Source organism: Dipodomys merriami, unplaced genomic scaffold, assembly GCF_024711535.1.
Source record: "Dipodomys merriami isolate MVZ:Mamm:240054 unplaced genomic scaffold, mDipMer1.0.p SCAF_1117, whole genome shotgun sequence".
NCBI classification, from domain to species: domain Eukaryota; kingdom Metazoa; phylum Chordata; class Mammalia; order Rodentia; family Heteromyidae; genus Dipodomys; species Dipodomys merriami.
The window spans coordinates 188455-214614 of NW_027202402.1; the positions used below are offsets into that span (position 1 = coordinate 188455).

The 26160-nt window shown below is 40.7% G+C and overlaps 1 pseudogene; it reads left to right on the forward strand.

The window, feature by feature from the left end:
- Positions 1 to 10495: 10495 nt before the first annotated feature.
- Positions 10496 to 26160, forward strand: part of LOC138822527 (myelin protein zero-like protein 3 pseudogene) — a 38229-nt pseudogene continuing 22564 nt past the window's right edge.

Below are 26160 nucleotides of genomic sequence, written 5' to 3' on the forward strand. Positions count from 1 at the left end.
TATCATTCTTTCTGATGAAGACATAGAATTCATATACGTATATATATGCATGTATATATATATATATATATATATATATATATATATCATATTTTCTTGATCCATTCATCTACTGAGGGGCATCTGGATTGGTTCCATATCTTAGCTATGTTAAATTATGCTGCAATAAACATACTTGTGCTGGTAACTTTAGTATGACCTTGTTTGTGATCATTTGTGTAAATGCCCGAAAGTGGGATTGCTGGATCATAGGGGAACTCTATGTGGAGACTTTTGAGGAACCTCCATACTGCTTTCAAATGTGGCTGAACAAGTTTTACACTCCCACCAACAATGCAGTAGGGTTTCCTTTCGGCCATATCCCCTCCAGCATCTGTTGTTATACCCATTCTAACAGGTGTAAGTTTGAATCTCAATGTTGTTTTGATTTGCATTTCTTTTAGGGCTGGAGAAGTTGAACATTCCTTCATGTGTCTATTGGCCATTGTTATTTCCTCTTCAGAGAAGTTTCACTTCAAGTCTTTAGCCCACTTATTTTTATCAGGTAGTTGTGTCTTTGATGATTTGTTGTTGGGGAATTTCATTTTTTGAGTTCCAAGCATATTTTAGATATGAAACCCATGTCTATTGTATGGCTAGTGAAGACCTTCTCCTAATCCATAGGATTTCTATTGATTTTGCTAGCTATGTCTTATGCCATGCAGAAGCTCTGAACTTTCATGCAATCCCATTTGTTCAACTGTTCTTTGAAGTTGTGTTTCTGGGTCTCTATTAAGAACATTTCGGCCTGTGCCAAGGAGACCTAGGGTTTCTCTTATTTCTTCCAGTAATGTTTTCAAGGTATCCGCTTTGACTCTGAGGTTGACAATTAATTTTTTAGGCCAGTGCTTATTTTCTTTTCCATCTTTTGTGTTCATAGGACTGTGTGTATTTTGTGTAAACAGGCTGCTCTACAAAGTATCATTCCAGGTCATATAGTAGTTATTAAATGGCTCTATGTAAGTATTTTGTAATGACATAGAGCTTTCTAATGACTTACTTACATAAATCTATTAATGTTAATTATCATGAAAAATGTGAAACCTCTATTCTTTTGCCCATCTCCATCCTTGTTATCTGTGTTGTGTAGCAGTTTATATCACAGTCAGCATAACTGAAGCTGGCGCATCGAACAGACATGTACTTGTTGGATCCTGGCTGTGAGATGGCCCCAAACACAGCAAATATCAGCATCAATGAGACCGAAGTAATTGTCCCAGGTGCCTAGTTGTATGAATGTCCTCAGCTTCCAATGGTCTCACTTGCTTCTGTCAGAAGCGTGGTGATGGTCTGTCACCATCAAAATTCACACTGAAGCTTAACTTCTCAATGTAGCAATATAAGGAGGTGGAACTTTTAAGAGAAGTTTCAGTCATAAATGGATTAATGTGATCTCATCAATTTTCAAGGGACTAACAGTGTCACTGTTAAGTTTTTGAAATCAACCTATGCCCCTTACTCCCTGTCATTCTAGCACATGTCATGATGCGGAGAAGCTCTGTGATATGATGCACCTAGGGGAACTTGTCCCATGTGCTACCATGTGATTTAGACTTTCCAGCCACTGCTATTGTGATTGAAATAGACCTTTTATTCCTTATGAAATATACAGCTTCAAGGATTTTGTTAAATGACCAAATGAACTTAGATGCTATTCTTTCTATGTTTTCATGGAACTGAGGATTAAACTGAGGGCCTTACACTTACTAGGCAGATATGGTACCAGTTGAGCCTGCATGCTCCCAACCCTTTTTATTTTTTAGTTTGCTTTTTATATAGGGTCTTGTGCTAACTTCAATCAAGCCACCCTCAGTACCCAATCTTCCTATACCTCTACATCCCAATATCTGGATTTACAGGCCTGTGACACCACAGTTTGCCCCTTAGAATATGCTATTCTTTTGGGGAAAGAGAAACAGACCCCTGAGATGCTTATGTGGTTTTGTGTATGTGCTTGTGTGTGTGTGTGTGTGTGTGTGTGTGTGTGTGTGTGTGTGTGTGTGTGTGTATGTGTGTGTGTGTGTGTGTGTGTATTCATGGGAACTGTTCTTGGTGATTTACTTATTACTGAGGGTGAGTATTCCTAAAGAATCTGTATTCTTAATTCCTTTCACAGAAAAAGAAATGCTTCTCTTCGTGCAAATGGTTCTCAACTGTATTCTTAGCTCTTCAGAATGCTGAGATTTGGGGATAACATTGTTAAGCCAGGTGAGCCAGGAAAAGTCCATGACACTCTTTTCTCCAATTAATCACCAAAAAAAGTCAAAAATGGATCTGTGGCTTAAGTAATATAGTAGTATTCTTGAGAGAAAATATAGGAATAGCAACTAGAGCCTCATTAAGGCTCAGGACCAGTACCCGTACAAAATCTTAGCTAGCACTCGTGCTATTACAACGAGCTCTTGTGCAGTTACAAGTCACCATTATATCTAATGGATAATCTCTACAGGACAGTTGCAGTAAAAAATATCTTGTATTTCTTCATAAGATATGTTCTTTCTGGACCAGTTTTATGCCCCATTTCTCTTTCTGGAATGATGTCTTCATTTTGAAATAGAGGAAAAATTCAGCGCGGAATTTGCTTCCGGATCCCTCCCAAATGCATTATTAACATGTTTTTTTTTATTTTTTGGCAATCTTGGGGAATGAACTCAGGTCCTGGGCACTGTCACTGAGCTGCTTCTTTGCACAAGGCTAGCACCCTACGCACAGTGCCACTTCTGGCTTTTTCTGTTTATGTGGTACTGATTAATTGAACCCAGGGCTTCATTCATGCTAAGCAAGCACTCTAACACTAAACCACATTCACAGCCACATGTTCTGTCTAAAATATGTCTAACGTGTTTACCTCTGTCCCATCTCTGAACCCACTGCCACTGCTCTTCAATATATCCTGTTTAACTCCTATTTTTCATTCCCTATAACTGCCAAATTATTTTCCACTCGACGTAAGGAACTATCTTAAATTTCACACTTCATTGGCTAAAGTCAATCAATAACTTAACATTACCAGTATCTGAAATTGAGGACAGAATAATAAAAACCCTTTTCCACATTTTTTTCGGCAGTGGGCTTGAACTCTGGACCTTGGGCACTGTATTTCAGCTCTGCAGCTCAAGGCGAGTCCTCTAACACTTGAGCCCCACAGTGCTACTTCCAGTTTTCTGAGTTTATTGGATAGAATAGTCTCTTGGCCTTTCCTGCCCTGGATGGCTTTCAACCGACAGCCTCAGATCTCATACTCCACATAGCCCCAGTGCCCAGCTAATAAATAGCTTTTCATATGTATCAGGTGATACACAACAACTCAGACCCTTGGGAAGTCTTGTATCTTCCAGTCTGGCCAGGATCTCACCCCACAATATGCTCTGGTAGAAAACAAAATTAAGGACATTCTACAAATGTAATTGGGTCCCACAAGAGTTGGGTATAAGTTATTTCCAAGGAGTGAGTGCAAATTAAGGCCTTTCTAGAAGTCAATGACGCCAACAGAATGAATCAAGCAGTAAGGAGAATATGTTTGTCAAGAAAGTATGGGGGTGTCTAGGAGCTGACAACAGTGAGTGTATGATAGGTGACCAGAAAGCAGAAACCACAGTCTCACAACCACAGGACCTACATCCAACCAGGCATCCCTTAAGCTTGTAAGAGATCCCCAAATTCTACGAGACTCTAGCCTGGTGGCCCTCTGCTATAGACAAACAACACCCAAACTACCAGCCCAAACTTCTAACCTACAATATTTGGTATTCAATGGATGAACAAATAAATTTGTGGTAATTTGCCACATAACATGAATAAATAAATGCATCTCTCAGAATGCTGTTGCCTCACACCTGTAATCCCAGCTACATAGTTGACTGACATCTGAGGATCCAGATTTAAAGGGATATCAAGCAGCAACATCTGTGATATTCATATTGCCAATAACTAACAAAAACCTGGAAATGGTGGTATGGCTTAAGTAGTAAGGCAGCAACCTTAAGGGAAAAGATAAGTAAAAGCAGAAGACCCTAAGTTGAAACTCCAATACCAGCACACACACACACACACACACACACACACACACACACACACACACACACACACACACACACACACACACACAAACACACACACACACACAACCACAAAAAAGAATAGGAAAATGAAAACATTTGTTGAAGACCACTTGGTATTTTCTCTTCTCTGTGTAAAGCTCCAACATCTCTCAAAGTTTTTCCTTGTGCTTGAAGTAATTTATTAAAATTCTATAACACCACCATAAAAATATCTAACTACACAACTACACAAATATGTTGGCCACACACTTTTCTATATATCATATTGTAATTGTTACTGCAAACAAAGTAACTTTCCTACTAATTTAGTCTAATTACAGAAATTGGATTTGTATCTTAGTTTAAATTAAACTTCTTAACTAATCAAAGGGAAAACTTATGCTATATCGTCAGCTACATTCCTTTCTGTCACTTTTCCTACAAATGAAAGTAGTTGATTACAGCATTTAAAATTCCTATATCCCAAATCAATACGAGACTGATTAAAACAAAAAATTTTAAAGTGTTTTCAATTCCTGTCTCATTTGGACAAAGTACTTAAAGATATCTTTGGACTTCCATAGAGATATCATATCCAAAAGAACTATAAATTCTGACCTACGTCTATAAACATCCCATGGAAATTTCTAGAACATTCCATTTTTCTTAGAACAATTCAGGCTACCAACAAACTCACTAATGGTGAGAAGAGAAGAATCAAGTTTGCAATGACATTTTACAAAAGCCTTATTCACATGTGGATACATACATAAAGCTGTGAAATGTTCAGGTATACCTGGAAAGAAAAGGAACTCACCCTTCAAAGAGAGCAAAACCCTTGGCAGGAACTACACATAATGGCACTTTAGCTCTTTGCTCAAGCCTGGTGCTCTACCACTTGAGCCATACTCCACTTTTGGCTTTTTAGTCATGAATTGAGGACAAAGGCATCATGATCTTTCCTGACCAGGCTGGCTTTGAACCTTGATCCACAGATCTCAGTCTCCTGAGTAGCCATCATTACAGGAATGAGCCATCAATGCTGGCATTAGTGACAGGCCAACACAATGATTTCAAGCCCCAATACCAGTACAAAAACCAAAATCACAATCAAACTTAATAACCAATAAATATACTAATAGCCTATTAAACCAATATAATTAAATGTGGAGGAATGTGAAAGACATCAGAAAATTATTATCATTATTAGATTCTCTGATTTTTTAAAAATTAAAATTACTTTCCTAAAATGTAAAATAACTACAGAAGACCCCTGGTACCAAGGTGTATTTTCAAATGAGATAGCTGTTTAGGACAAACTGAAAATGCTGAAGAAAACAAAGAATTTTAGAATTCAAAGATTACTACACAGAAAATATACCTGAGAATCTGTGCTTTGAAACTGTTTCAAGTAGCTACAATAATTACACAAAAAACGACTGTTCTTATCATTAATACTCCACAAAAACAGGTCTACTTTATTCCCTTTATATAAGAATGCTCTGAAAAATTTTTCACTTTTCAAAAATGACACTAAAAAGACTCTGTCTTTCAACAACCCCAAATTTTTTATCTTAGCATTTATAATAAATATATCAAGTATCTTCTTTGGATTTGTAATATCATAACAACTTTTAAATTGTTCTTTTATCTTTGATGCTGAGGAGGGGTGTATTTTCACAAAAGAGGACAGGGAAACACTCAGTAGATCACTTGATTTAAATGTAAGTGGATTACTTTGGAGGCTGAGATATGAAAATCATGGTTGAAAACCAGCACAGGCAGGAAAAAAGAGACTCTTATCTCCATCTGAAAAACAAAAAGCTGGAAGATGTGGCTCAAGTGGGAGGGCGCTAACCTTGAGCAAGCAAAATCAAAAGGGTGGTTGGGATAGAGGACAGCACCCAGGGCCAAACTTCAAACTCAAACATCATCACACATATACACAAATAAATCTGACAACAATTCAGATTAATATCATCTGAACTGCCTAATGGGAAAAGTGCATGAGAATTTAAATATATATTTATTTTTTTCTAAATATATTTATTTTTAAGAAATACATTTTTGCAAAAAATACATTAGCATTTTCAATTATGGTTAAAACTTTTACATGATTGCCAAGCGTCGGTGGCTCACACTTGTAATCCAAGCTACTCATGAGGCTGAGATATGAGATTGTGGTACAAAGACAGCCCATGCTGAAAAGTCCGTCAGACTCTTATCACCTGAAAGTTGGAAGTGGAGCTGTCGCTCAAGTGAGCACCAGTCTTGGGCTGAATCACTGAGGGACAGTGCCTAGGCCCAAATTTCAATCCTCATGACCAAAATTAAATTTTTTACATGGTCAAAACACAAGAAAAATTCTGGGAATATATTGGCTGGCATACTTCATTCTGCCTTAAGCAAAGGAACTTCGTGTTTGGATTTGGAAACACTATTATAAGATCATTTTTGCCATAGCATCATTTTGGTTCAAGTTAAAGTGTTTGGCCTACAAAAGGAGGCTTGTGGTCAAGATATGAAAATTTATCTTAAATCATCAATGCAACTGAATTGATCTCTTTTGTGGTGAAGTTCCTCACGTCACTCAATGTTAAGATGTCTAGGATGACACATACATTAACTCACAACCTTTCAACAAATCTAAACAGTCAGACTGAGCATGGTGGATATTGTTAGTATGGAATGTAGCATGCAAGATAGAAAAGGAGGAACCTGAGGGGAGCTTCAGACCACAGTAAACTCACTTAAGATGAACTTATGTTCCTGATGAGTAGATGTTGAAGGCATCATCACTAAGTTTCCAAGGATATGTTGTATCCCTCAACAGCTATATAGTGAGGAAAAGCCTGTCATAATAAGTTTCTAACAATATTTCTGTTTCTATATCAGTTTCTACCAACATTTCTGTTTCTAGACTATGATTGTGTCTAACTAGATTACTCAAAACCTAAAAATTTGAAACATTCCAATACAGTGGAACATACCATTTTCTTTCCATCTTACACTCAGATGTAAGGAGAATTTTAAAAAGATGTTCTGGTGCTGGTTTATAGTTCATTGAGAGTTCTTGACTAGCTAATGAAATGTCCTGGGTTCAATCCTCATAAATACAAAAGAAGATACAAAATCAGGAGGCCAAGTCCAGAAAGTGGAAAGTAATTCAACTAAATCTCCTGAAACACAGACAACTCTCCTGGGATGTGTTAGGAAAAGAAGAAGAAGAAAGGCCTCCCCTGGCACCTGCCATAGCTAACAAGTGTGTTATATCTGGACCAATCAAACCTCAGGCAATCAAAACTGAAGAACCCAAACCATAAAGACTGTGATTGACTACAGTGTATTGAGAGATGAGGGAGGGAAAATGGGGAGAAGGAAGGCTGGTAATGACATCTGACCATGGTACCCGCACCTGGGCTGACAGTGACCAGGAAGATGGAGGTCTAGGAGGTGAAGAATAATAGACCCTTGGGCAGTGAATTTTTGTATGCCCTAGAAGCTGTGTTCAAGCCCCAGTTGTGGAACAACATAGAGGTAAAGAAAAGGAAGAGAAAAAAACAGAAAGGAAAAGGAAAAAAAAAGAAAAGGACTTATCACTTGAATACATTTTATACATTAACTATGTCTCATGGGTATAGGTAATATTAATCTGTTACCCCAGATATGTGCTATTCTATGAATTGGTCTTTACTACAAACCTTTTCCCAGGATGCCAGAGAGTTTTGTCCTGCCAGGTGAATAGTTAGATGGAGTTTCATTCCTTTAGTCTATATTTTGGGGCATGGGGACTCTAGTAGGCTGGGCTTACCTCCGACAGATCACAGATGAGCACAGGCACACAGCACATGGAGAGAACTCTACTGGACAGCACTGTTTCTGTTAAGTGGACCCAACCCCTTTTCTTCCTCCCCTACTAACACCTCCACTCTGATACGTACCTTGCCCATTACCTCCCCATGTTTTCCCAGCCTTCCACCCTGCTATGTGCTCTACCCCCCATTTTGGATCAATCCCCTTCTTGATGTCAGACACCCCTCAGTGCTCCATTAATTCTCCTGACCCACCCATCTCACAGCCCTCACTGCCTGGCCCTCCACTTCCGTGTGAACACAGGCATGGGAAAGGGGATGTGCCTATGTCCAGCACTTACTACATAATGCCAGGTGCCAGAATGTTCCAAACATGAGCTATGGCTGCCACAGAGAAGGAAAGCCCAGGTCAGACTCTGATCCTCCTCCATGCCTGGGTAAGCCTGGACAGCCCCCAGGGCTCTCTGGTTTACCTGAGTTCACTGGTGGTTGTGGGGCTGGAGATGCAGACCTCACAGCCATCTCCTTAACCAGTTCTGTGCCTTCCTGAGGGATATTTGCCTTCACTGTGTGGACCTCCATCTTCCTATTCAGTGTGGGCCTAGCTGTGGGCACCATCCCATGATGACCCTGATTTGAGGTGAGAGAGCTCCCCTCCCTAAACCCCTCTCTATTGCATTTTCTTCTCTGCTCCTCTATGGGAGCCTCCCATCTCAGACCAGTTTCAACTGAAGTGGCCCATCCCTTCTTCCTGGGCCCCAATATCCCCTGCCAGAATCCCACTTCGACCACCACTCAGCACACCCACCCCTGTCCCCTCAACACATGGGCCACCCCTGCCCAGTTCTCTGGCCCTCCAGTGCCCCAAAAACCTTAGTTGGGTTAAGGGTGTTGGGACCCATCTGCCAAAGGCAACCCTACAAGACCCAGTTTCAAGGTAAAGGGGCACAACTCCCTCTAATCTTCTCCTCTCCACCACTGATGGTGTGAACCTCACCCTCAACCCGCCCCCACTCTTCTCAGTGTAGGAAGATTTGTGGGTGAGGGAATGAAACTCCTCCATAGAAGGAAGATAGGGACTTAGAAGTCACCCCCCATCCCCTCTTGGTCATGCCCTCAGTATTCACCTATTGTTATGAAGGAACTTCTTGAGGCATTGGAGCTGAGAAAGATGTTGCCTCTCCTAACTGGTGCTGCATCTGTTGCAGAGACATGGTCCCCCCAGTGCCTCTTAGGCATCACCAGCCAGCAAACCTCCACTTTCAAGGACACTGTGCAGTTAACTGCTGGAGCCATCACCAAAGACCAAGATTCAATGTAGTGTCCCCCTCCTCTCGCCCCCTTACATTGCCCTCTTCTCCATTCTCTCCTCTGCCCCCCAGCAGGAGCCATCCCTAGGACAGGGCTCTTAAGTGTTAAGTGAGCTGAATCTCTCTTCTTCTCCCCTTTTTATTGCTAGGTTCTCCACTGGGGTCCCCTTCCTCATTATCCCCCTGCCCATCAGCAACCCTACACTGTCCTTCACCTTCCCAAAACCAATTGTTTCCCCTGTCCACCCCAAATCATGCTTCCTCACCCAAGTGCCTGCCTTACCCTTTGCTTTCCCCACTCCATCCCCCATCCCTTACATCCCCTGCCACCCATTCCCACCATTCCGCATCCCAACCCTTCCTGTGTGAAAGGATGTGTGTGGCATGCACGTAAGTAGACGATGCAATTGGACTGAACCATGGCAACACAGTCGTTGGAGAAGGAAAGCAGGGAATCAGAGTCTTCCCTGTCCACCATTACACCTTTGACCTTGTAGCACATTTGGTTGCTCAGTTCCCATACATCTGCTGGTACTGGAGCTAATGTTGGTTCGTCTTTATCCTGACCATGTGGGACCTCTACTTTCCTGGTCAGTTTTGGGGCCATGGGCAGGAGCCATACCTGAACAGTCCTGAATCAATGAAAGTGGGGCCTAACTCCTCCCAGCTGGTACCCCTCTCCCTGCCCACCCTTATCCCCACTCACCTCTTGACCCTAGTGCCCCACCCCCCCTCCCTGTCCACCTCCTGGCTCAGCCCCTCTGTGGGAAAATATGTTCAGGTGAAGGAACATGCATGTGTTCACATACAACACACAGAAGTGGTGCCAGACTGGTCTGAATCCAGTTGTGGTGGCCGCAGAGAAGGAAGGCCCTGGCTCAGAGTTTTCTCAGCATCCCTTCCCAGCTATGACTTGTAGAGTTTCGGGTTCCTTGTTTTCCCCATGTCCACTGGCATTTATGGGGTTGGAGGTGCAGCCCTTGCCTCCCTCTCTCAACTGGTGTTATGCTTGGCACAGCCACTAGGGGAGCCTGAGGGATCTTCAGCTTCACCATATGACCTTCCTGCTCAATGTGGGCCCAGCTGTGGGAGCTATCTTCAGAGGACCACATAAGGTACATGAGCCCCTCTCCTTCATTCCTTGTTTTGTAATTTCTCCCCTGACCCCTGTGGGAGAAATTTCAGAACAGCCCCAGCCCTGTTTTGAGAAAATTTGGTTCCACCCCCTCTTCTGAGGCTTCTATAACATCTGTTCCACCTCCTCTCTTGGCTGTGGCCTGTTTTCCTGGGGATTATGGGACAAGAGCTGGGGATGCTGCCACAATCAACAACCCACTATAGCTTCAACTGCAACAAGGAGGTTCTGCATATGGACCTCTTCATCCTCACCTGGTACGCTTCCATATTTCTGGTCTGTTTCTTTCCAAGTGATGGTGCCATCCCACATGCCCTGGTTTCGAGGTAAGTGGACCACATCACCCCTACTTAGAAACTGATCTTGGGAGAAGGGTTGTGCCCCTGTGTATACATTCATAGGAACACACAGACATGATGCCAGATTGAACTGGAGATGCTCAACAGGACCAAGAGAAGGGAGGCCAGATCTTGTAGTTTCTCCCCTCCCCAACTTGCTTTCTCCACCATGGTCTGTGTATCCCAAGGTTATAGTACTGGAACTGTGGATGCTACTGTCCTCCTCAACCAACACTCCTTCTGTCCCTGTCTGACATAAGTGGGTGCCCTTCCACTCTACAATTGAGGGAACAAATTGCTGGTAATGGATTTTGTGCATTAATGCATGTGTTTACTGGAATGTATGCAGGTTGTGCCAAAGTCGCGAGGCAGGTGCTACATTAGACCTAGGAGAAGTAAGGCCAGGTCTTGCAGACTGCCCTGAGGTGGAGCCCAGTTAACTGTTCTTCACTTTGTGGACTGCATCTTGCTGGTTCCTCCCAGTAGTCCCAGTTACTCTCATCCCAGATACACCAATTTTGTGGCCCTTCTTCCTCGTTTCTGGGAAATAATCCCCGGGTGGGGTTTTTTGTGTATGTGATTGTAACTGTGCATACCAAAGCTTGAGGTACACACATTTGCCTCTTCCTATTAAATTGTGGTTTCAAGGGAAGGAAGGCCATACGCAGAGTATTTCAGGCTTCGTTTCCAGGCTATAGACTGCATTGCCCTGGGTTATGTGCTTAGAGCCTGCAAAGATTCTGTCCTTCCAAACCAGTGATCCACCTGCTACAGAACATGATGAACTCTTTTTCTTTACTTTTTTTTAATACTGTAGAGATTGTTTACAATTACATGAGAAAGTGTTTACAATTACATGAGGGCACATCCCTTCCAGCATCTGTTATTAGAGTTATTTTTTATATTAATAAGTTTTTTATATTATGAAAAAACCATACAGAAGAGTAACAATGACATTAACAAGGTAATGAGTACATTTCTTATCAAGAAAGAAATGTACATGAGTACATTTCTCATCAAGCATTGTTGCCTCCTCCTTTGTTTTTCCACTACCATCCCTTCCCTCCCATTTCCACAACTATACATCCCTAACCCCTGCCTAAATTGTAAAGTTTATTTTTTAACAGTGTTTTGTACATCTCATTATTACAATGGGTCAAGTTGTATCCCTTATTAAACATTTTGATTTTTTCCCTTCCCCTCCCCAAATTATACCAACATCGAATACAGTGAAATGGGATAGACCGTGGGGGAGGAACATACAAAGCAACAAAAAAAAATCACATGGTACCTTATAGGTACGATAGAAAAAATAACATTAAGGGCAAAAAAAAAATCTGTCCCAATCTTGGGGTACATTTCACTTACTTTCATCTTATCAGATCATAAGAACATAGCTTCTGACATTTTCTACTTGTCCTAGACATATACTAATTATTGTAAATAAGGGAAACCATGGGAACTATGTTTCTGTGGGCCTCGCTTACTTCACTTAACATAAATTTTTCCAAGTCTGATGGAGGCATACAATTCCATTTTCATGATCCATTCTTCTACTGAGGAGCACATGGGCTGCTTCTATATCTTGCGTATGTTAAAAATGGTGTGATAAATATCGTTGTGCTGGTAACCTTAGTATGGCTTTGTATGTTATCGTTTGGGTAAATGCCCAAAAGTGGGATTGCTGGGTTATAGGGGAGCTCTATGTGGAGTCTTTTGAGAAGCCTCTATGTTACTTTCCAAAGTGGTTGAACAAGATTACACTCCCACCAAAAATGCAGTAGGGCTCCCTTCTGGGCACATCCCCTGCAGCATATGCTGTTAGAGTTCTTTTTTGTATTAATAAGTTTTTTATATTGTGAAAATACCGTACAGAGTGGTAACAATGACAAGAGCAAGGTAATGAGTACATTTCATATCAAGCATTGTTGCCTCCTCCTTTGTTTCCCCTCACTATCCCTTTCCTCCATCTCCCTCCCTGGCCCCCCAAAGTTGTAAAGTTCGTTTTTCAACATAACATCTTGTACATCTCATTGTTGCAATGGACCCACCTGTATCCCTATTTAAACAATTTTTTTACCCTTCCCCTCCACAAATTATACCAACATCAACTACAGGGAAAACATGGGTTATACCATGGGGGAGGGAAATACAAAGCAAAAAAGAAATCATCTTTTAAATATGTTAGAAATAATAAAAAAAAACATTTGAGTCCTTATCTTGGGACTCATTTAGACTAACTTCAACTTGTCAGACTGCTTCTGCTTGTCTCAGACATATTCTACTTATTGTAAGTAAGGGAATCCTTGAGACCTATGTTTCTTTGGGCCTGGCTTACTTCACTTAACATAATTTTTTCCAAGTCTTTCCATTTCCTAAAAAATGAGGCAGTATTTTTCTTAATAGGAGAACTGTCTTCAACAACCTTTCCCCCTTCGACCCCAATTTGATTCCAGTTCAGCTGCATTAAAATCTTGAATTCAGAGCAAATCTGGGAAACCCTGGTCACCATGCGGCTCAGCAGGACCACACATTTAGGGCAGTAGGTGAAGTCAGCTACTGTGTGGGAAGCAGGGCTTTTTGGTTTAGTGGATGGTCGCACATCCACTCTCACATAGAACTTGGCGGAGGACAAAGCACTTCCATACTTGCTCAGTCGGGTCCATCCACCCTTTTGTTTGGGGGGGGGTCCGGTCATGGGGCCTGAACTCTGGGCCTGGGCATTGTCCCTCAGTTCTTCAGCTCAAGACTAGCACTCTACCACTTGAGCCACAGTGCCACTTCGGGTTTTTTCTTTTTGCTTATGTGGTGCTGAGGAATCGAACCCAGGGCCTCATGCATGCAAGGCAAGCGCTCTACCACTAAGTCACCTCTACCACTGAGGCACCTTCCCAGCCTCAAAATACTGATGAAATTGATTTTTTTTTCAGTCATGGGGCCTGAACTCTGGGCCTGGGCACTGTCCCTGAGCTCTTCAGCTCAAGGCTAGCACTCTACCACTTGAGCCACAGCACTACTCTACTCCAGTACCCTTGGTTTCTGATTTTTTTCTTCAGTATTGAGTATGGATTCAAATGAAGAATTCAGATGACACCTGACTGCAAAAATGTTTATAAACAAATAAGCCTAGTCTTCTTACATTTTGGCATAAAGCTGTGAACTTCATAACTTTGTAAAACAAGGTATAGAGCAAATACAGAGGAGAATAAAGTATATTTACTAAAAAAAATGGGGCAATTGTTGGTGGGAGTTTAAACTTATTCAATCAGTTTGGAAAATAGTATGGAAGTTCCTCAAAAAACTGCACCTAGAGCTCCCTGGCGACCCAGCAATCCTACTTTTGGGCATTTACCTGAATGATCACAAATAAGACCATACTAAAGCTACCAGCACAAGTATGTTTATTGCAACATTATTTACCATAGCTAAGATATGCAACCAACCCAGATGCCCCTCTGTAGATGAATGGATCAAGAAAATGTGGTATATATAAACAATGCAATTCTATGCCTCCGTCAGAGTTCTTCATTATAGCCATTCAAACTGGGGTGAGGTGGAATCTCAATGTTGTTTTCATTTCTTTTATGTCTAGAAAGGTTGAGTATTTCTTCATGTTTCTTTTGGCCATTGTTACTTCCTCTTTAGACAAGTTTCTCTATAAGGCTTTAGCCCACTTATTTATTGGGCAGTTGTTTCTTTGACTATTTTTTGTGGCACAATTTAATTTTTTGAGCTCCAAGTATATTTTAGATATGAGACCCTTCTCGGTTTTATGGCTAGTGAAGATCTCCCAATACGTGGGCTTCCTATTGATCTTGTTAGCTATGTGCTTTGCCATTTAGAGTCTCTACAGCTGCATGCAATCCCATTTGTGCGACCTTTATTTGATTTGTTGTGTTTCAGGGTCTCTTTAAGAAAATTTTGACCTGTGTCAAGAAGAACTAGGGTTTCTCGTATTCCCTACTTTAATGTTTTTAGTTTGTCTGCTCGGACTCCGAGGCCTTTGATTCATTTGGAGGTGATTCTGTTGCAGGGTGATATATCCAGATATAGCTTTAGTTTTCTACAGGTGATTAACCAATTTTGCCATTTAGTGAAGATGCAGTCTTTCTTCCATTCTATTTTTTTATCTCCCTTCTCGAAGATTAGGTGGCTATAGATCTGTGTGTTCATTTCTGAGGTTTAATTCTATTCCATTGATCCACGTAAGTGGTTCTTCTTCCTTCCTGACCTGTAGAAACCCAATTTTAGTGCAGGGGTTGTGAGGTGTGTCTTCGATCTTAATAGAACTTGGCTTTTTATCTCTTGCTGTCACTTACTGAATAATGGATATTAAGTTGTAATATACACAAATTTGTTGTTATTTTCCTATTTCTATTTCCTTTGGGAAATAATTTTCCATTCTTAAAACACTCACTTGTTATTCGTTAAAATTCCATGAGTTGTTTTCTACCTTTGCGTCCCTATTTGTTTTAGGAATTGTTTGCAAAGGATTTAAGTAATGGTGTACTTTGTATTTATTCATATAGATAGCTAGCTATCCTAGTGGCTGTTTATTGCATAATCTAGTATCTGATCTCAAGTTCCCAGGTAGGTTTGGTTCTTTTTTCTCTACTATTAACTTACTGTGTTTCTTCAGCTTTAATATCAGACTGTCTTGATTACTGTGTTTCAGTGTGACAAATTTTCATTTCAGGTGTGATGTGTCCACACTTGTTCTTCCTCATTCTTTGGGTCTTTGATCTTTCAGAATCCCTCCCTTCCTCTATTGTTGGAGACCAAACCCAGGTCTTCTGCGTGGATGGCAAGTGCTCTAGCACTGAGCTACACTCCCACCCAGCTCTTAAGTATTTGAAGCAACAGTCACTGGGTCTAGGTGAGGGTTTTTAAAGTTTCCCTCCAGAACTAGGTTCTCTTTACTTAAGGTCCTTGACTTTGGTCACGGAATAAGAATTTCCAGAGAAGTCACCATGGCAAGAAAAGTTGGCATAGCTTTATTGAGTAAGCAAGCAAACAAACAGCAACAGACAGATAGAAGCACACTCAGTATGTGGGTGCTGTCACAGAGAGAAGCATAGAGCTGCTTGACATCAGGGGAGTTTCTCTAATAAAGCAAAGTCTGTCATAAAGTCATGCAGGTAATTGTTTATTTTGTCTTTTTCACTCTTGGTGTTAAACCTTTTGAATTCTTGATTATTTATTTGGTGACTCACTCTTTAGTATATTTCTTCCAGGAGAAAATACATTTTGCCATACAACTGCTGTTTATCCTTAAAATGAGGAATGCAGCCTGTTGTTTCTCAGGGTGTATTTAGAAGCAAAGAAGATGTGCTTGCATGTCTCTAAATGTCTTGTTTCTTTTTGAGTTCCTGTCTGCCATTCCTCAAGGCTTATTTTTCCTAATTGATGGTGCCTCTAATCTATACAAATTGCTGTGTAGACTTATCAAAGTATTGGATTCAATGTCTAGATTGTTTTGATGGAAATTAATACCTACTTGATGCTGTGTATTGCTGCTAACAATTGAGCCAGGGTTCTCCTTTTAGCTCTACTCAATTATATTTCTAAGTTTTAATTTTCTTTACAATGTAAGCTGTATTTTTTGTTACATAGTTCTTAGTGTGCTTTTCTTGGGTTGTTTTGGTATGAACAACACTGGGGATTGAACTCATATCTCTATATGGGAAGAAAGCACTCTACCACCTAAGTCACAATCAGCTATGGCAGATTTTTTGTTTGTTTTTCTTGGTCAGGAGGCTTGAACTCTGGGCCTGGGTGCTATCCCTCAACTCTTCATGTCAAGGCTAGTGCTCTACCACTTTAGCTACTGTGCCACTACTGTTTTCTGCATGGTTGCTTGGAGATAAGACTCTCATGGGCTTTTCCTTCCCAGTCTGGAGTTGAACTGAAATCCTCAGATCTCAGCCTCCTGAGTAGCTAGGATTACATGTATGAGCCACTGCCACCCGGCTGTGGTAGTATTTTTTTTAACAATTGAAATTATTTATTTTTTTCCTAATTTAAATTAATATTTTGAGCCATCTTCCCAGCATTTTTTACCTCTTTTTTCATCCCATGGAATTGTGTATAGGACCTTTATATGTATGTATGTATGTTCATGCTTCTGTGTACATATGTGCCAACACTGAGGCTTGAATTTCTGTAACTTTTTCCAAGCAGGGTGGACACTACACCACTGAAGAAATGAGCCATATCTTCAGGGTTTTTTTTGCTGCTTAATTGATGGTAAGCATCACTATTTTGCTATTTTCAAGGATTAGGTTTTGGAGGGCAGTTCAAAGCCAAACTGTGCAGTCTCCTTACCTCTTCCCTCTAATAAACTACTCAGGAAAAGCTGCAAGTGTCACTGTGGCTCTAGGGGTAGAGCACTAGCCTTAATGAAAAGCAACTGATGTACAGTGCCTAGGCCTGAATTTAAACCCTGGGGCCAACGGGTTAAAAAAATAACAAACTCTGAATTGTCTGACCAGTCAAGCTTTAAACCATGATCCTATCTATCTTAGGTCTGAAATAGCTGGGATTACAGGTTTGAGCCTTTAGTAATAGTAATAGTTTTCTATTATTATTATTGACAGATTCTTTAAAAAACACATAATATGACTAACAGTGGCTCGTGTTTATAATCCTTGATATTTTGGAGGGTGAGACAAAAGAACCTCAGTTTGATGTTGGGCCCAATGACAGAATGTCTGAGTCTTATTTCCAACTAACAACCAAAAGTTTGGATGTAGAACTGTGGCCCAAGTTTTAAAGTCATAGCCTTGATCAGAAAAAGCTTACGGACAGTGCTCACACAATGAGTGCAAGTCCCAGGATCAGCACAAAAAATTAAAGTAAATAGAGCAAAAAATAATGCCAGGTATCACTATGGATAGTTTCCTACTTTTCCTAATAGCCACCACAAAGAAAAATAGACAAACCAACAAATTGTGTATCCACAGGCCGATGAAACTTTGGCTGATATATCTGCACTAATTATATTTTTAAAAAGTCTTATACTCTTTCATTTAGAAAGTTAGCCTAAAAATAATGACTGTTGAAGAGAAATTGTATGTGATGACTACTTCAATACATTTTTTAGTTTTATTAAAAGGAGATGTCACCTATTTATCAACTTTTAAATATATATATATATATATATATATAGCATTATTAAATAAATTTCAACTAAATATTAACTTCACTGTCCTCTAAATTGAAGTGGTGACCTATATTTTATACCAGAGTGAGTTATTTAAACATTAGGGAGATAATTGAGGCAATGAAAAGGGAAGCAGGAATAAATGTTCCTTTCAGAGCAACTTGGTTTGAGGCTGACCACCAAGGTAGGTCTTTAAGAGGCCAGGGTTGTTTCTCATTCCTAAGGTGCCTTTCCTTGACTGGTCCTCCTCCCCTTGAATCTAAACAAAGGAATTGCTTATATGTGTGAGAACAGCAGCAGCTTGACTTAAGGTTTCCTTTAAATCATCTTTCTTATGTTTAAATGCAGGAACTAGAGAAGTCACTGGCTGCCTGAACTCTAACTTTGAAAGAAATTCCAAGTATGAAGTCCAATCTGAGCCGCCACATTGTGGAGAAGGACATGGTGGTGGCAAAGAACAGATAGAACTCTTGCACAGAACATGCACATTCGTCCTCCTGTGTGTAAGTCAGTAAGTCTGCCGATAGGAAACTGCAATGTCCAACATTTCAATGTTAGAAAGAAGCTTTAATTTTGTTACAGTTCTTTTTCAGTGGGATCCCTGCTTCTCCACTGTTCCTTTAGATTCTGTAATTTTAGAAGGCAGCAGCATGCTTAACAGAAACAACCCTTCCTTCCACAGCACTGGATGCTGCAAGTCTGTACACATTTATGGAAAGTTTTGAAAATATCAGGGAGGAGAACAATAAGAGGGATGACATTATAATGGGGTTCAGCTATTATTGCTTAGATGGTGACAAGTGTTGTCTGTATGTTGACAAGCCTCTGGCCTTGCTTGAGCAACACTTCATCTGAGCGTAACAGCAGGGGTCATACTGGGCTCCTCTACATACACATATAATCAATTTCTTTTTAGAAATGGTGGGTTTTGTAATCTATTAGAAGCTATCAGATTAACTGCTTGAACTCAAGAGTGTAGAGGTACTTAGCTGTTCACTGCTACTCAGGATAGTCCAGGTTAGAATGTCCCACAAGATCTTAGTTTTAGCAGCTTTCAACCGTGATGCAGTATCAGGTGATGAAATCAGACAGGAGTTCGGTCTATTTCTTCCACAGTGGAGGTGGTCAGGGTAACTATGTAGATTTTCTCCAGGTGACTGTCAGGCTGTAGCAGCAGCAGTGGCTCCAAAGGACTGTCACACTCGTGTTGGGTTGCAAATTCCTACACAGACTGGTTAAGGATACATTATATAGGCTTGGCAGGCTGTGGCCCCGTTGGTTTTTAATACTGTTTAGACAATAGCCTAGAATAATTTACCAAAGTGACAAACGTTTTACTAATCAGATATTTTGGTAAACAGACACAGAAGACTTAGATGTAATCATCTCTGACAGATGCAGTCTCCACCTTTGCACACCTGTTAACACTATTCTTTATACCTTTTTCTAAAAAGTAATAATAATTATTATTTTATATATTTTGCCTCATTTTTCCAAAATGGACTCTGGACTCTTGTTCTTAAAAGGGGGTTTATGGGCGAAGGTCCATCTTCTGTAAGTTCTTCAAGCTGACATGAGGGGCGTTGATCCTACCTTGCCAGGAACTTATAAGCTTAGCTTATTTTACAAAGAGGCTACTAGGGTAAGATTTCATTAAGAACAATATTTTAACTTTTGACAACTCTACAGACCATTTCTCCAGCTACAGCAGTGTAGCTTGTTTAGCACTCTGGTTTGCAAAAGCATCTTTCTGGATGACTTACGAATGTGATCTCTCATGACCTTACAATGCCTAAGTTATCTGTGCAGGCCTTTAGAAAGATGTCAATAGAAACACACTCAGTTTTATAATCCCCCCATTTTTTTGGGACAGATGAATTTCATGAGGCTGGTGTCAGCTCAGTTAATGCCAATTAGGGCTTTTAGCACATACAGGACTTGGGAATTAAACTATCCCTCACAATTTATAACTTTAGCTCTTTACTACTATCACAGAGGATTGGCAAGTTAATGTCCCTTACAAGGTAGTTAGTCATGGACATTAGGAATGCTTACAAACTATCTTCTCATAACCTCCTGGCTCTGACCAATTTGTGAAGGGCCATGCACAAATGACTCTAGGATATGACATTATTTCTGCCACCCAAGCAGTGGATTACTGCCTCTGGATGCCCTTCCATTGATTTTGTCCCAGGAGTGTCTTCTCCACACTGAGATAAATCCCACATTGGCATTTCCCTTAGCTGGTTGCTGGACTTGAACTTGGGTCCTGATTGCTGTCCTTCAGCTCTCCAGCTCAAGGCTAGCAGTCTGCCACTTTGAGTCCCAAAGCCACTCTGCTTGCAATTTCAGCACTCTGATGGCTGATTAGAGGTGACAGTCTCGCAGGGATTTTTTTTTTGCCTGGGATGGCTTTGAACCTGTGTGCAGATCAATGAATCATATATATATATATATATATATATATATATATATTCATATATATATATATATATATATATATATAAAATTGTGAAAATACCGTACAGATCAGTTACAATTACACGAGCAAGAAAATGAGTACATTTCTTATCAAGCATTGTTGCCTCCTTTGTTTCCCCTTCCCATCTCCTCTCCATCCCCCCCACCCCCCACACCAAAGTAGTAAAGTTCATTTGTCGACATAACGATTTGTACATCTCATTGTTGCAATGGGTCCACCTGTATCCCTATTTAAACTAAAAGACCACTTTACTCCAATTAAAAGCAACATGGTTTTCAACATAGAAGTACTTTTAAGCATGCTCTTACCTGGAACTTATTAAGAGCCAGAGTTACAACTGACAAACTTGTAAAATCCTCTGTGCTTTTCTCTGGGCTTGCTGGAAACTGTTAAAAAAACAAACAAACATAAGAGCAAACTGGAATAGCAAAATTATTTTGGTAATCCTAATTTTTCCTTTGTGCACTTTGGGGCAAATGTTCAGAACGATTTTACTTTTAAACTTTATATCCAAAAATCAATTCCTACTTTTTTAAGCCTCTTCTCAATCCCTTTTAATACTTTATACTTTAGTTTTCATTTGCATTTCACAAAGATCCCTTGAAATCTTGAGGCCAAGTGTCATTCATTGTCTCTTGGCTGCTTGATTTAAAACAGATATACAATAAAACTTTTAAACACCAATGATAAATTTTCCCTAATGCAAGAATTACAATCACCATCACTGTACCAAGAAGCTAGACTTAACACCTTTATGACTTGTAAAAACATATCCTAATTGTAGAAGATTATTGAAAGCAATTCACATTATACAAATAAAATTTTAATCCTCTTTATAAACCTCTTTAATTTAATTTTAACACATCCAAGGAGCAGTTTTAGGAATACTAATCAGATCATCACAACACTAATTTTTACCATCATGTTTCCAGTGTCTAGCTACAGGAAAAGGGATAGAACAAAGATGGGCCACTTGGCTCCTCCTATGGAATGGGTACACACCCAATCTGAATCTTTAGGGTTAGATGAACTGTTTGCGCCAGCTTGCCCTCTTTCACCATGCGTGGACTCCTCCCAGGGCCCATCTCACCATTTGTGGACTCCCCCCCAAACCTGTCCCACCATGTATGACCAGCTGAACTGCATTTCTGCCTCACCCCTAAAGATAGGTCTTTTGTTGGCTTCTAAGTTTTTCCCCTTTCTTTTCTCTTGGTTCTTGAATGAAATACACAGTTTTAAACAGACAGTACAGGTAACATCTTTGACAGTGTTAAACTAACTTTATATTTGTATTTCCAATATTTATCCCCAAATTTTAACCAAGGGAACTAAATCTCAACCAGCCAATACATTTTTGTTTAAGCAGATAACTTGATTACAGTGTAAACAGCTTTGTGCATTTTAAAATATTAGATTTCAAAATACCAGATTTTTAATTTTCAAGTTAAATAATCCTTAAAAAACATTTTATGCTTTTTTTTAAAGATTATTCAAAATATTTGGTAATATCCAAACCTCAGAACCTTTTGAATTTTAAACTTAAACGTAACCAATTGTTATGATATGCTGACAATTCTTATCTTGAACATGTTCACACACATAAAAAACACTCTCACACTGATCTTAAAGTGCGCAAAAATTAACATCATGTACGTACAATTTCTAAAATCTTCAGATAACAAAAATTTAAGACAAGATTTTCCTTTTTTTTAACACCTTTGTTGAGCTTCATTTTCCCAGGGCTTGAATGTTTCCTAAGGCATTTCACCAAATAATCTTTTGAATACCTTTAGTTGGAGGAAGGCTGGGAGGGGGGGTCACCTGAAACTAAACAGGACCAGCTGAATGTCTCTCAACCAGGCTCACAGCAGTTTACACCCTCCCCTCAGGCAACCTCCATAGGGAGAAAATTCAGTCTGAGGCTTGAAGGAGACCAAGCTAGTCCATCAAACTTCCATGCCTCACAGAGGGGGATAAAGCAGGTCTGATTAAGCCTAGCTGGAGGCTGGAACTTTTATTCTCCCAGAGATGTTCAAATAAATAACAAAAACACAAACACAAAAACTAAGAATCCTCATTTAAAACTAGAACCAATTTTAAAACAGGACAAGAGAAGAACCAAAGTCTGAGTTGGGGACTAATTGGCCCCATCTCATCCTTACCAGAACTCTGTGCTGCTCCCACTTAGGAAGCTGAATCCAGAGTCTGTTGAGTGAGCCTGCAACTCGCACCCAGAACTTCCCTACCTCAGAAAACATAGAACAGAAAACACACCAAAGTAAACAAGACAGATAAGTGGCCACAAAGACAAAATCAGATCTCAGTGAATGCGGCAATATCTCACCACCATTCACTCACCAAGGGACTCGAACCCCATTTGCTCACCTCCGGAGGATTTTTCTTTTAGATTCCTGCAAACATTGACCCAGGGGCCTTCTAAGACAGAGGAGAATTCCCTGTCATCTTGGGTCAAGAGAAAGAAGTCCCCTCAGACTGGCAGGTTGTCCCCATGCTCATACCCTCAGCCGAGGCCTGAGGCTGAGATCTAACTGGGGCCACTTGCAGGTGGTCAGAGTCAGTTTCATAATTGACAAAGAAGCAAGTTACAAAAGTAGAACTAGCAGGGATTTTTGTTTGTTTGTTTGTTTTTTGAAATATTTAAAATGAAGTAGGACAAGGTCTAGGGATGTCCCAGGAGTGGAATTACTTTGTCCCATATTTTTCCCATAAAGTAAATCCAATTAAAACATGGCAAGCAAAAGCAAAAGCACAATGAGACACAGACAGAAACGATTATACACAGAATGAGGAGGGATCCCAAAACCAAAAGTTACTTTTTCTCTCAACCTATTTTCTCCACAAGCAAGCCCCCATCCAATTAGGACTGCTAAGACTGGTGGAATTGAGGGGTCCAGGAGTCCCTGGACCTCCTTGGCTGGAGGGGACTCTCTTGCTTTCAGACTCATTCAACTTTTGACCTCATTCTGGCGACTTCGTTATCTAGGTCAACTGCGCTTACGTTGAGGATTTTCTCAGAGCTTCTCTCCAACAGCTGAGTGCCCACACACTGTCTTCCATGCCTGGGACTTCCATCCCCCTCAGTTTGGAGCAGCTAAGAACTCTATCCTGGATGATCCCCCATTAAATGTAGTAGGAAGACCCCTACTCAGGCAGGCAAACCCACCTAGTCATCCACAGTGACAGAGCCCACCACAACAAACTTGTTAACAAAGATGCAACTCTATTGAGGAAGTTCCTACTGTGACCAGTAAGAGCCACAGCACAGGATCGGGAGCTGATACTGGGACCCCTAGTGACCCCATTCTTTGGTTTTTAAAGGCAAAAACCTATGAGGTTAAGCCTGGTCACCCTCAGTTGACCATTGGGATCATAACACAAACAAAGGATTGTACAGTCATACCAGACCACACACAGGTGGCCAATAGGCAGAGTTTAACGTAAGCATGTGCAAAAGGCAGGGTTTATGGTAAGCAAGTGATGTCACCAGTTGGAGCCAGATTACAACCTGTTTTATGGGTTAGTCTTTAACTGGTCAAGGGTGGGTTAGTTTGTTAAGGGGAGGGGGACCAGATGGATTTTCTACATTCCAGGAAGTAGGCCAACCAAGTCTAAAATCCCTAAAACAAAGGCCTAGATCAAAATGAAATCATACCAGCTTCGGCCTCATCTCAGGGTCCACTTCAATTACTATTTTTATAAATGGGGTTTTTAAACAATCCTATTTAAAGGAAATCCACACATTGGGCTGGGAAGGTGGCTCAGTGGTAGAGCACATGCCTTGCACGCATGAGGCCCTGGGTTTGATCCTCAGCACTACATAAGCAGAAAAAAAAAGCTGGAAGTGGTGCTGTGGCTCAAGTGGTAGAGTGCTAGCCTTGAGCTGAAGAGCTGAGGGACAGCGCCCAGGCCCAGAGTTCAGGCCCCACGACTGGACCCCTCCAAAAAAATAAAGCCACTTGTTGACATTCACTGTAAGTGAGTTCATGACAGACAAGGCTAGGCATTATGATACACAGCAAGGACCGCACTGCAGGATATAAAGTGCTCAGGATAGTACCATTCAATTGAGAAGTAGTAGACAAGCTCTGGCACTCCCGTTGCACTGCTAGCAATGGGAAGGCTTAAACCTCTTCCTCCACCAAGTCTTCTTCAAATTCCCCTTCTTCACCAGTAGTGGAATCTTGTCACTGCTGGTACTCAGACACTAGGTCATTTATATTTCTCTCATCCTCAGTGAACTCCATCTCATCCAGGACTCTTCTGAGCAAACACTGCTATTCTTTTAGATACAATTTGGTGAAATAAAGGGAATAATTTCAATGTTTCTGGGACCCTAAAAATCACACAGGTTGTAAAGTAAGTAAAGACAATGTGGAGGAAGATACATTTTAACCCAACTAAGTACTTCTAGAAATGAAAAACAAACCCTGCCTCAATACTGGAATTGTAGTTACTTTCACAGGAGGGACAGGATCACAATGACGTCAGAGGGAAGCTAAGCTGCAAACACTTGTCTGAACCTTGCTCACACGTTGCTGTGTTTTCATTTCTGGTGTCCTGAAGTGGTTCCCTGTTATTGCCAGGCCTTTGAAATGATCAGAAGCCCTGAAACCTTGCTGGAGGTTATCTCTGCTGGCTGTTCTTTCCCTTCAGAGGCTGCTCTGTCATGGAGGGCTTGCAGAGTGGCACTGATCTGAGTTGTTTGAGTGGCCAGGTGCATGACTCCCATGGACTGGAATAGGTGGGTTATGTGTGGATGATATCTAGATGGATAAATGCTCTGTCTAGCAAAGGGAACTGGGGTACCTTGATGTTAGGACCCATGGACCATTATGACATGCCAAATATGAAGTTGTATGCCCTAAAGCTCTGGGCAGAGGCTAAGGTTCCAGGCTCTAGGTCCACCATGATGTCCCTAGGAACTTATTTGTTGCCTGTGGGAACAAGAGTTGACTTATACCTATATTTGACAAGGAACTTAGGGGAAGAGCTTATGATTCTAAGTGGCTCTCAGCATTTATTACAGAAATTACAGCATTTGGGACATGGAAAAACAAAAGAAATCTTGAGCATGAATCAACATGCAAAAGGTTTCAGCAACTTTAACATTTGTAGTTGTCTATTTCCATGAATATTCATTCCTTTGTTTGGGCATGGTGGCCAAATTCTCAGCTACTCAGGAGGCAAAGATGAGCATAAGGGTTTGAGCCTTCCAGGGCAAAAGAAATATGAGAACCACTTTTTTTTGGTTGGTCATTTGGCTGAACTCTGGGCCTGGGCATTGTCCCTTAGCTCTTCAGCTCAAAACTAGCACTCTATCGCTTGAGCCACAGCCCCACTTACAGGTTTTTTTCAGTGATTTATTGGAGCTAAGAGTCTCAGTGACTTTCCTGTCCAGGCTGGCTTTGAACCCTGATCCTCAGTTCTCAGCCTCCTGAGTAGCTAGCATTACAGGCATGAGTCACCAGCGCCTATAAACAAGAAACTTTTGTGGTTTTTTTTTTGTTGTTGTTAATTTTATTTTATTGTAAATGTGCTGCATTTAGGAGTTACAGTTACATGAGTAAGGAAATTACATTTCTTCTCAAAAATTGTTACCCCTCCCTTTGTTGTTATCCCACTATCCTTTCCCTTCCCCAATTAGCTTTCTCAAGAAAATGAGACAGGTGCCAGGCAACAGTGTCTCATGACTGTAATCCTAGCTACTCTGGAGGCTGAGATCAGAGGATCGCTGTTCTAAGCCAGCCCGGGCAGAAAAAACCATGAGACTCTTATCTCCAATAAACTAACAGAAAACCAGAAATGGCACTGTGGCTCAAGT